This window comes from Nilaparvata lugens, chromosome 1, assembly GCF_014356525.2.
Source record: "Nilaparvata lugens isolate BPH chromosome 1, ASM1435652v1, whole genome shotgun sequence".
NCBI classification, from domain to species: domain Eukaryota; kingdom Metazoa; phylum Arthropoda; class Insecta; order Hemiptera; family Delphacidae; genus Nilaparvata; species Nilaparvata lugens.
The window spans coordinates 44,580,458-44,591,099 of NC_052504.1; the positions used below are offsets into that span (position 1 = coordinate 44,580,458).

Consider the following 10,642-nt stretch of genomic DNA (forward strand, 5'->3'; position numbering starts at 1 on the left):
TGTGGATATAATTGACACCGGTCTATAGTTCTCTATGTTATCCCTCTCCTTACTTTTAAACAGTGGAATAACTTTTACAATCTTCAAGTTTCTTGGGAATACACCCACCTCGAAAGATTTGTTTATGATAAAGGCAAGAGGTGTACAAATAAAAGTGTCACATTTCTTTACCAACCAGTTAGAGAATCCATCATGACCTTCCGACTTTTTGTTTTTGAGTGTTCTTATAACGTGCAGAATCTCATCTGCGGATACTGATGTCAAGTATATTGAATTTAATGAATTAGTTGATGTGTTCCTACAATATTCAAACCTCTGCTTTCCCCTGCCTTTCCGTATTTTTTCAGCCACAGATACATAATGATCATTGAAGACGTTGGCTATTTTCACTGGGTCTTCAACTTCTGAATCCTCTGTTTTGATTTTGATTATAGATTTACTTCTTCTATTATTAGCTCTATTACCCACCTCATTATTTATAATATTCCATGTAGTCTTACTTAAGTTGTCTGAATGTGATATTTGCCTAGTGATGAATTGTGTTTAGCATGGTAGGCCTACTTTAAATTATTTTGATACACATTGGTTTTTGAATTAATGACAATAGAATAGATCAATATTAAGTTAAGTGGCTTAGTGCAAAAACTACCAATGTCAATTTTCTTCAAAAATGAGTTTAATACACTAATACATCACTAATATCGATTATTTTCAGTTCCAAAAGTGCCAATGTCCTATCTCAAAGCAATACAAAGTTATAAAATATATACTACCAATGTCATGATTGTCTACCAATTGTTAATGTCAATTTGTCTACCAATCTCAGAGTGCGGAAACTACCAATGAAGACATAAGTTTTCAGATTGTCATTCATACTCCGTGCCAGAACTACCAATGTCGACTTCTGCACTTCTAGCACTCGCATTTCCGTATCGAAATGCTGTAGTTCAAAAATACAAGGTGTCAATCTTTCAAGCTGATTTGTGAGAAAGTTGATATTTTGACATAGGTAGTTCTTGCACCAAGCCACAGTTATACATTATGCAAATTATGTACTTTTCTAAATTTGACAATCATTAATAAATTGTGGAGTTTTTATCTTGAAGATTGCAAATGTATTATTCTATCTCTTCACGTGAATATCATTTCTTAAAGATAATGAAAACCACTCTGTTATTATTTATAAGTAATAACACATTTATTGTCAATTTTAATATGGACTTTCTTTCATTTTCTTTACTTGATTTGATTTTAAGGAGTCATTTTTGCAATAAATTACAGCTGTTAGAATAGTCACTGCAGCTTTAATTGTATTCAATTGACATTTTTTGTTATTCTGTAATGCCAATAAATTGATCTGAATTTCTTTCTACAATCATGCCAATAAATTGATATGAATTTCTTTCTACAATCGTCTTTTTGTTTGACCACCCAGGTCCATGAAAAAATGAAGGCACGACAGTCGAGGCCTACAACAGTAGAGGACTGTTTTCCAGTCCTCTACGGTCGTAGGCCTCGACTGTCGGGAGTGTACGAAAATTGAAGAGTCTTTTTAGGAGTCCTCTGCGGTCGCAGGTCTCAACTGTCGGGGCTGTTCAAAAATTGAAAAGGCCTCAACTGTTGCATAACGCAGGCGACATTTGAGGCCACTTTTTCAGGAGTCCTCTACCGTTGCTGGCCTCGAATGTCGCAGGTCTCCCGACAGTCGGGCCTGTACAAAAATTAGAGAGTTGCTTGCAGCAGACGACAGTTGAGGACACATCCTACAGCGATACCAGACTGTACCTGTACTAATGTCAATAGTGCATCTTTATCTAGTGTTTAATAGATGTTATGAAATACATTTTGTAATGATTACAACATCTGATTTGTTGAAAACCAAATAATGGAAACTTCCTTCATGAAAAAAGCATATGAACTTTTCAGAACAAAAATAGGCCTATGACACTTGTCTGTATACAGGCCATGTTTGTGAAGAATTACAGCCTAATCAGTCAAGTATTTCAAGCGTGATGAGCTCACAGACAAACAGACAGAAAGACAGACACCATCTCTTCCTATATATAGATAGAAGATTAATGGATGTATAGATTTGTCAATGAAGGAGGCATAATGCAGTAGTAATGGATTCCCATTACTTAAAAATATGTTTAGGGACCACCATCCAAGTACTGGAATGTATATCATATCAAACATACTACCGGGTGAACTGAATGCTCTTTTCAATTTGTTAAGACTTGACCACCTTTGTTGACGAATCTTAATTGGAGGGTGGAAAGATGCAGCGGGTTTCTTTATTTTAGATGTTGAACTTAATAGAAATAAAAATTCATTTATTGACATAAAACATTTTCCAATGCATAGTCAACATCAAAACAATTTAAAAGTTACAAAATAAGCTTCAGAGAATCGAAAAAGGTTACATAGTACGATGATTAGAGTAATAACCTTATATAATCTAGGAAGTTGATTTGAAAAATCGGCAACTTTATTAAAACATTCTTCCTTGAAAATATTTTTAACTGTGTTTTTGAAAAATATACCCAAAAGATTTCTAACAATAATTACTATAATATAATCAGACATATAATTTTGTACCTTTGTAAAGCCACCTTTTTTGAGATCTTGCAATTTGTATAAATTCAGTTATAAGATTATTTCTGTACCTAGTATTTATAACTCGCACTTTGTGCTCAGCAGGGCTTCGCCCACGGCACCCCTGAAAATGTTTTTCTGGTTTATAATTATTTTTTTGTAATTTGGGAGTGTAGACAAACAGACAAGCACTCCTGTTGGGAGTGCTACTTCTCTTTTCTTCATCACAACCTGCTATCTCTATAAAATATTATTGGTGCAGCTTCTTACTTGGGTTGACATTACTCTTTCAATAATTGTTTGTGGACAGATACACGTTGATAGAAATGAATGTTTGTTCTACTTGTTAACTCGAATAATTTCATTATTAGAGTATGACAGAACTTAATTGTACTAGGCTATAAATTAAAAATCTATGGTGACCTTACCATATGTTGTCACGTGGTATTTTAGCACCACAAAATATTTTTGAAATGAACTATTGAACTTTAATAGAATTATAAAATGGAAAGGAAAGATAACCTAGTCAAAGAACCACTCAAGTAAAATCGAATGTTGTTAGTGATAAAGAGTAATCGTATTATCTAAAGTGATAAGAAAAAACATGCATAATTGTAATTCAACAATAATGAGGATCCATTTGGCAGAATTAAAAATTATAAAGTGGCTTATTTATTATTGGCAGATCATAAAAAATGAAGTTTGCATGTACATTTGAGGCTGGAATTGTTTATTTACACTTTTAAATGAATCAATCGATCTAGGACAAATCGATAGTTATTTGTATCAACACCTAACGAATCAGCTGATCGTTCATTCAACCAGTATAAGTTGAATTATAAAGTCCACTCACAAAAGATATATTATATATACTAAGGAAGGTTTATGTAAATAAATAGGGACAACTATTATTGCTGTATAAATATTTATTACAATCTAAAAAAGCATGAAAATCAAGAGTATACAAAACTCGTATAAAAAATTAAAAATATGTTGCATGATAGCATCGTATATCACAATTTATTTATTAGAATAGTTTAAGACAATCACTCCATATATTTATATATAAACTTTTTATTTATTTTTCTATAATAAAGTTGACAAAACCCTGAATCTGAAGTAACCAATTGTATTGAGTTTTGCTAAATTAAAAGCCAATCAGAAAGAGGCTTACAAATCGTTCAAGGAAGAGATAAAATTTTTCTGGAAACCACTTCTCTTCTGGCTTGTGATCTCGTTCTGAAAGGATGCACATGGAGATTAGGGTCTTCCTTCTTGTTAAATTTTAAAATTATCAAGCCAATCCCTCTTTTAAATGCGAACTATTTGTAATTAATGTTTAATTATCTGTGAACTCAGTGTTGTTGATGAGTTTTTAATTGTAATCAATTCCTATAAATATATCTTTAATACGGAAAGAAATCTATAAGAAATCTGGACCACACGCGAACCCAGCTGAGACAAAAAGGACCTGCATAATTAATTATTGGAAATAATTTATTTATTCTACAAGACCTCCAAGAACATCATTACTGTGAGTGTTTGTTCAAACGAGCTCGTTTTATAAAGGCCTTTTTTTATTAGAGTTGGGGAATTAATCAAAGCGCTATATAAATAAAATCAGTCGAAGAAAAATTCGCAACGTGTTGAGTGCTATCATATAGTTTATAAGAACGCTTTATGAATTTTATTTGATTTATGTAGGAAGCTTACTTCCATGCATGGCACGGACTCATTAAAAACCCTGAGATTTTTTTTTTTAAATATTAATTTTAATGATTATTATTTGCTAATTGATCAAAGCATGTCCTATTAAATCTATAGACCGAACAGGTTTTAAATTGTAGAATTCTGAATTGACTTGAAGTCCATGTATCAGTATTAAATACAAATTTATAATTTTTAAAGCTCACAAATGTGAATGCTATTAAACCTTGTGATAATTGTTAAACCGTTAAAGAATTCATTTAAAGAAAGTTATAGATATAAGAATATTTTATATATATATTGTTTTATGGGAATATATTTTGTGTTTTATGTCAGCATACAAAAATCATAGAAGTTTATTTTATCCTAATTCATCTCGTGATATACAGTTTGGGCTGTCTCAGTACCAAGAAAAATATTCTGCAGCATATAAAATCAGTGAATCAATTAATATTGATCTTATTAAGAGCATTCAGTACTTATCATCCTTTGATGATAGTCATACTATTCCACCAGAAAAAACTCATTGATTATTATGTTAATAAGGTTCCAGTTATTTCATATAAGGTTCCGGAGAGCTTCAAGAACTGGCATTGTAAGTTCTAAGGAATTTCAGAGGGAGATTGGTGGATACCTGTATTCATGGCGAGCGTTTTAAGAATCAACTAGAAAAAACCATAGTTGGTCTTTATTATCCTCAATTGGATACATGGTTACTGATAATCAGTCATCAGCTATCTTTTTGATTTCCTTCTTGGTATTCTTCAAGAACTTCACAGAAGCAGCGGTAAGAATTATTAATCACCAGTCATTGAACCTTGTGGTGATTAATTATATTTGGAAAATTCATGTATCTACCACTGAGCTAGAGCTGCGGTTTGAACCCAGCAATTTTGTGAGCCGGACGGCCTTAACTATTTGTGAATTTATCCACAAATTAGGGACTTTAGCAACCACTCTTATAAACATCAAGAACACTGTTTCATCTATAAAGGATTTACAATTTACCACTTTACACAAAATGGCGCCCAATGTGGGGCATGATGAAACCTTACCTACTCAACCTTACTATCAATGATAAATAAAATTATTAATAAAACTGAAAGCTGCAAGAAGTATAATCTGAAGTTGATTCAACAGGATATACCTGATGTTCTATTGTAAGTTTCTGGCTAAAATAATTGAGTTGCTCTTCAAGTTGAAATTTTTCAAGCTGCATAAATACATATAAACTGTATCACACAAGTTGGATAACATAATTCTCAATAATAGAGAAAAATTGGATGGAAATTTCCATAAAATTTTATAGCAAAATTTTGATCTTGATCTTTGAATCTAGATATTGTATGCTGACCAGGGTTATAGGTTATTTGAAACATAAGAGCATTATTGTTATTAAGGAAAATAAGACCCTACCTAAAATTTTAAGAGCTATATTAATATAATTTCTCCATGTTGGTATTCATACCTGTATCACTAAGGAGGTCTTTGCATAATACATGTACATGACACTTGAAACTTTTAACGCCACACAATCTTATCCAACATAGGCACTTTCAGTATGTCCGTTTTAGTATTCCTGTAATTTGGTAGTACACTTGGCAACTTATTCGAAGTATTCCATAATATTGTCACCATGAACCAGTCACCGGCTAACTCACAAATTTCCTACTTTAGTGACCATCCCCAAAACCCTATGACCATGACACCGACCGATCAACAACACCAGGACAATGCAGTGGAGACCCCACGGGAGAGAGAGGGAGACAGCGTATGCTCCATCAATTTCGACCCACAAAACCTGGCCCAATTGTCTTCTACTGGGATCGATAATGTAGTCGATTTGATAAATGCTGATGAGAGGCCAGCTGGTGGAGATGAAGGAGTGAGGGCGTCCAACCCGGTGCCGGCGTCTCCGCAGATCGCTCCAAGCGTCGCCGAGGGAGCAGAGAATGCCGCCACTCAATCACCATCCGATGTAGCCAGTCAACCGTCATCCGCCGCCACCAACCTAGAAAAGTGCAACACCACATTAGACTCTTCAGTCGGTTATGCTACCAATCTCATGGCAAATGATTCCATAAGCAAATTCAAACTCATGCTCAGCCAAGCCTTAGAGGGGCAGACTAAAAAAATACAAGAAGATATCAAAACCGTCAGACAGGATGTCAAAGCTGTACAAGGGAGTGTGGAAAAAATGGAAGAGAAAGTTGAGGGAAAATCTCTTTTCAATGGTACTTTTATTGCACATCTGCTTTAATTTAAATATTGTTCTAAGGTAGAACTGAAGAGATTTCTTGAGGGACTTAATGTGGGACTTCCAATTCAAGTTATGATCTAGAAGCACCCCTAGATATTTTACATTGGATTCCATTTTCACAACAGGGCAACTGCAAGAGTCACGCCTACAGTGAAATCCGTGGAGGAAGATAGGCATAGGAAAACTTCTACTGCCACTTAGACTGAACAAGATGTAATTAGTTTTTTGAACATTCATTGCCAACTTATTACAAGTGAACCAAAATGACAGTTTATTCAAGTCCTGTTGCATGTCATAAGCAAGTTGGTCCTGTTGGTCCGGACTGTATGATAAGGCAGTGTCATCTGCAAAAGTTGTTAATTGTCCCTTAAAGTCACCATTGAATAAGTCATTAATGTAGATCAAGAATAATATAGGTCCCAGGACCGACCCTTGAGGGACCCCATGACAGATATCACGCAAGTCACTAATTTGATTATTAATTTTTACTGCCTGACTTCTTCCCTGTAGGAAAGTTCCAAGCAGTTCCAAGGGTGCACCTCTAATACCTGCTCGCCACAGTTTATGTAGCAGAAGATCATGATTTACAGTATCAAATGCTTTACTGATATCGATAAACAATCCAGCAGCACAATTACCTTGTTTTTTATTTAATCCTAAGTATATATTTTGCAGGAAATGTTGAAGGGCAAGCTCGGTGTTGAGATTCTGCCTGAAACCAAACTGTTGATTGGAGAAGAAAAAGTTGTTATCTAAAAAGTTCATTAATCTTTTTTTAATAAGTTTCTCAAACACCTTTGATAGAGTAGGTAAGAGTGAGATGGGACGGTAGTTTGTTTTGGACATCCTATCCCCTTTTTTAAATATAGGGATTACGGTACCTGTTTTCAATATTTTTGGAAACTGCCCTTCAACTATCGCCAAATTAAATAAGTATGCTATAACAGTGGACAAGTGAGTGATATTCTCCTTTAAGATTCTTGATGTTAATCCATCATTACCAGAGCTGACGTTTAATTTGAGTTTTTTAACGGTTTGAATTATTTCACATTCATCAATCGGGCTGAGAAAGATGGTCGTATGACTTTGCTCGCTTTGAAATTCGCAATTGTACTGCTGGACTATATCATTTGATACTTGTGGAAGAGATTGGGAGAGTTTTTCAGGTAGATCAATAAAATACTCGTTGAACAAATTTGCAACGCTTTTACTATCACTGATGATTTTTCCATCCTCATTTAACTGTATATTTTGAATACTATTGCTCTCACCAGGTAATAATGATTTCAGAATTTCCCATTTCTTTTTAGAGTTCTTGGAGTGTAAAAGCAGATTGTCAGAGTAATATTTACATTTTGCGTTTTTTACCCATTGCTTCACGTTATTTCTCATTGCTATGAATTATTCTTTAAAGCGGTATTATTTGGCATTCGTTTATGTAACTTATATAATTTATCCTTTACAGCAATACTGTTTGACAATCCAGGTGTCATCCACGGTTTTATCATTTTGATTTTATTTTTTAGTTTACGTTTAATTGTGGATCTATTTAAAATACTATTGAAGGTTTCATAAAATTTGTTAAATGCAGTATTTGTGTCATCTATTTCGAGTATATTGGTCCATGAATGGGATCTGATGTTATTAGAAAGTAGCTGATAATCTAGTTTATTTATTTCAGGACAATCACACAAAGTTCTTTTCATTTGTCCAACTGGCAAGAAGCCTATTACCGCTCTGTGATCTGTGATTGAGTTATCTATTACGGCAACTCTATTGATAGTGACCCGGATAGAGCGATAAGAGAAATGATCGATGCAAGTCGATGATATCTCTGTTACCCTAGTATCGATATCAATCAACTGTTCGAGCCCATTACTGTTTAAGCAGTCAAGATAATCATCCGCAATTATATCGTTTGAGCCTATATCAATATTAAAGTCTCCTAGACAAATTAATTCATTTATTGGAATATTCTCAAGAGCGAGTCTCAAATTATTAACAAATAACTGACGATCACCAATATGCAATCTATAAACTCCCATAACCGAAAATTTGAGACTACCATAGATACAATTTAAAAGCAAACAATCACAATTTGGAATTGCGAAATCTCCCAACACTGCAACAACAGATTTATGCACATAAGCCACTATACCACTAGCTCTAGACAAAGCAGAAAATGCGGAAAAGCTTTCGTAGTTATCTATTTGGTATAAGAGAACATCCTTCTCATGCTGTAACCATGCCTCGCTAAGTATAATTATTAATGGTTTCACAGAAAGGCTGTTAAGATGCAATAGAAATAAGTCGAAATTTGAGTGCATGCTTCTTATATTTTGGTGATATATGCAGATGCCTTCTGATCCTGTAATAAATGTATTTGTTTCCTCAATTGAACAAAGAAGTTTTGCTACTGGCATAATCTATAATATCAATGCAAAAATAATTTTAGAAGTAAATTTAGTGTATGTGGACATGAAACAACAATAACACAGAAAAAACAATGGAACCACAGCACGGTATGAGAATATGATATGGAAAAATTTCAATACAAATATGTAATCAAAAATAAAGATGATCTGCCTAGATGCATAATCTCCTATTACATACATAATATGGGCATGCTTGTAGTACTCTGCATAATCATAATCACATACTCCAATGCATCTCGTGACCTTATTACTAGTATAGGCTAAGTTCTTGTAATAGAGAATTCCAGGAGAAATTAAAAAGTTCACCATACAATACAACATATTTGCAGGGCAAGGAATAAAATTAGTAACACAGGATAGCATTTTATGACATTGTGAAAAAACCATTGAATTAAGTCTGACATTGTATGATAAATAATTGAAATAAGTTGTAAAATTTTTAACTATCATTAGGTCCGCATTTCAAAGTTTCCCTCTCTATAATGCGATTCAATTCACTCTCATCATCAATCACAATCACCTTAGATTTTCTGTCGTCATCCCTTCTCACTTTAACCCTACCATTCCTGTCAGTCCACACATATTTGTAGTTGAACTGTGATTTCAACTTACGTGCTTTGGAAAAAAGAATCCTCCTCTCCTTAGACAACAAGATATTTATGTAGATGAGGTTGTCATCCGTGCGTCCAGGTATGTGTCTAGTTGAAAAGTCTCTTTTTACCTTTCTCTTCGCGAGCAGCCCGTCAGGTTCATCTCTTCGTAGAAACTTAACAATGATACCTTTGTCAGGGCGATTGGCAGCTGGAATACGATGGCAGGCGATTATTGCTTCCTCCTTGATGGCGACCCCCAGCGCTTTCCCTACGTCGACGACGGTCTTCTTGAGTGATGCATCACTCTCAGTCGCGCTCTCAGGAATTCCGAAGATCTCCAGTGTGTTTTTTCGAGAGTACTGTTCAACCTCACTGAGACGTTTCCCCATAGCACTCATATTCGACTCGCATTTCTTTTTCTCTGCCTTTAGTGTCTCAATCACAGCCTTTTGAGCAACAATAGTCTCCTGCTGTTCAGCTATCTTTTGAGAATTTTCTTTTATTAGGCCGAAGCACATCTCAATCGATCTATTTAGTTGCGATTCTAGCTTGCTCTGGCCGTCGAGTATTTCCTGCTTATGCTTTTCCAGGATTTCTTTGAGCTCCTCCAATGTAATTCCCATACTTGTTGTGGTTAGTGAAAACTCCGTATTAACTAAACAAGAGTTGGGCTCACCTCTACTAAGTCTTCTCTCCTTGTTACACGCTTCACACATCCACTGTTTGCTGGCAGATAAAAACTCTATTTCATTAATTGTGAGCTTGCAACATGTACCATGGAATGTAACCCGACACACTTTACAGACTATTTTATTTTTCTCTGTACGAATAATCTGCTTGGAGCACTTTCCACAAACACTCATATTAAAAGAAAAAAGGAAAAATACCAATCTTACTTCATAACTGTTATGAGTCACTATTACTTGAATTTTAATGCTTGATTATTTATAGTGAATGAATGAGTAAAACAAAAGGAATCGGATGAATAAGGTACGTCAAGAGGGCGACCGAGACTATTTAGGATGAGGAAGCCCCTGGATAGGAAAGGAAAA

At 34.5% G+C, this 10,642-nt stretch overlaps 1 protein-coding gene across 2 annotated transcripts in view; it reads left to right on the forward strand.

The window, feature by feature from the left end:
* The window catches only part of LOC120352740, an 85,857-nt gene that overhangs the window by 39,513 nt on the left and 35,702 nt on the right, over positions 1-10,642 (forward strand). The window lies entirely within an intron of this gene.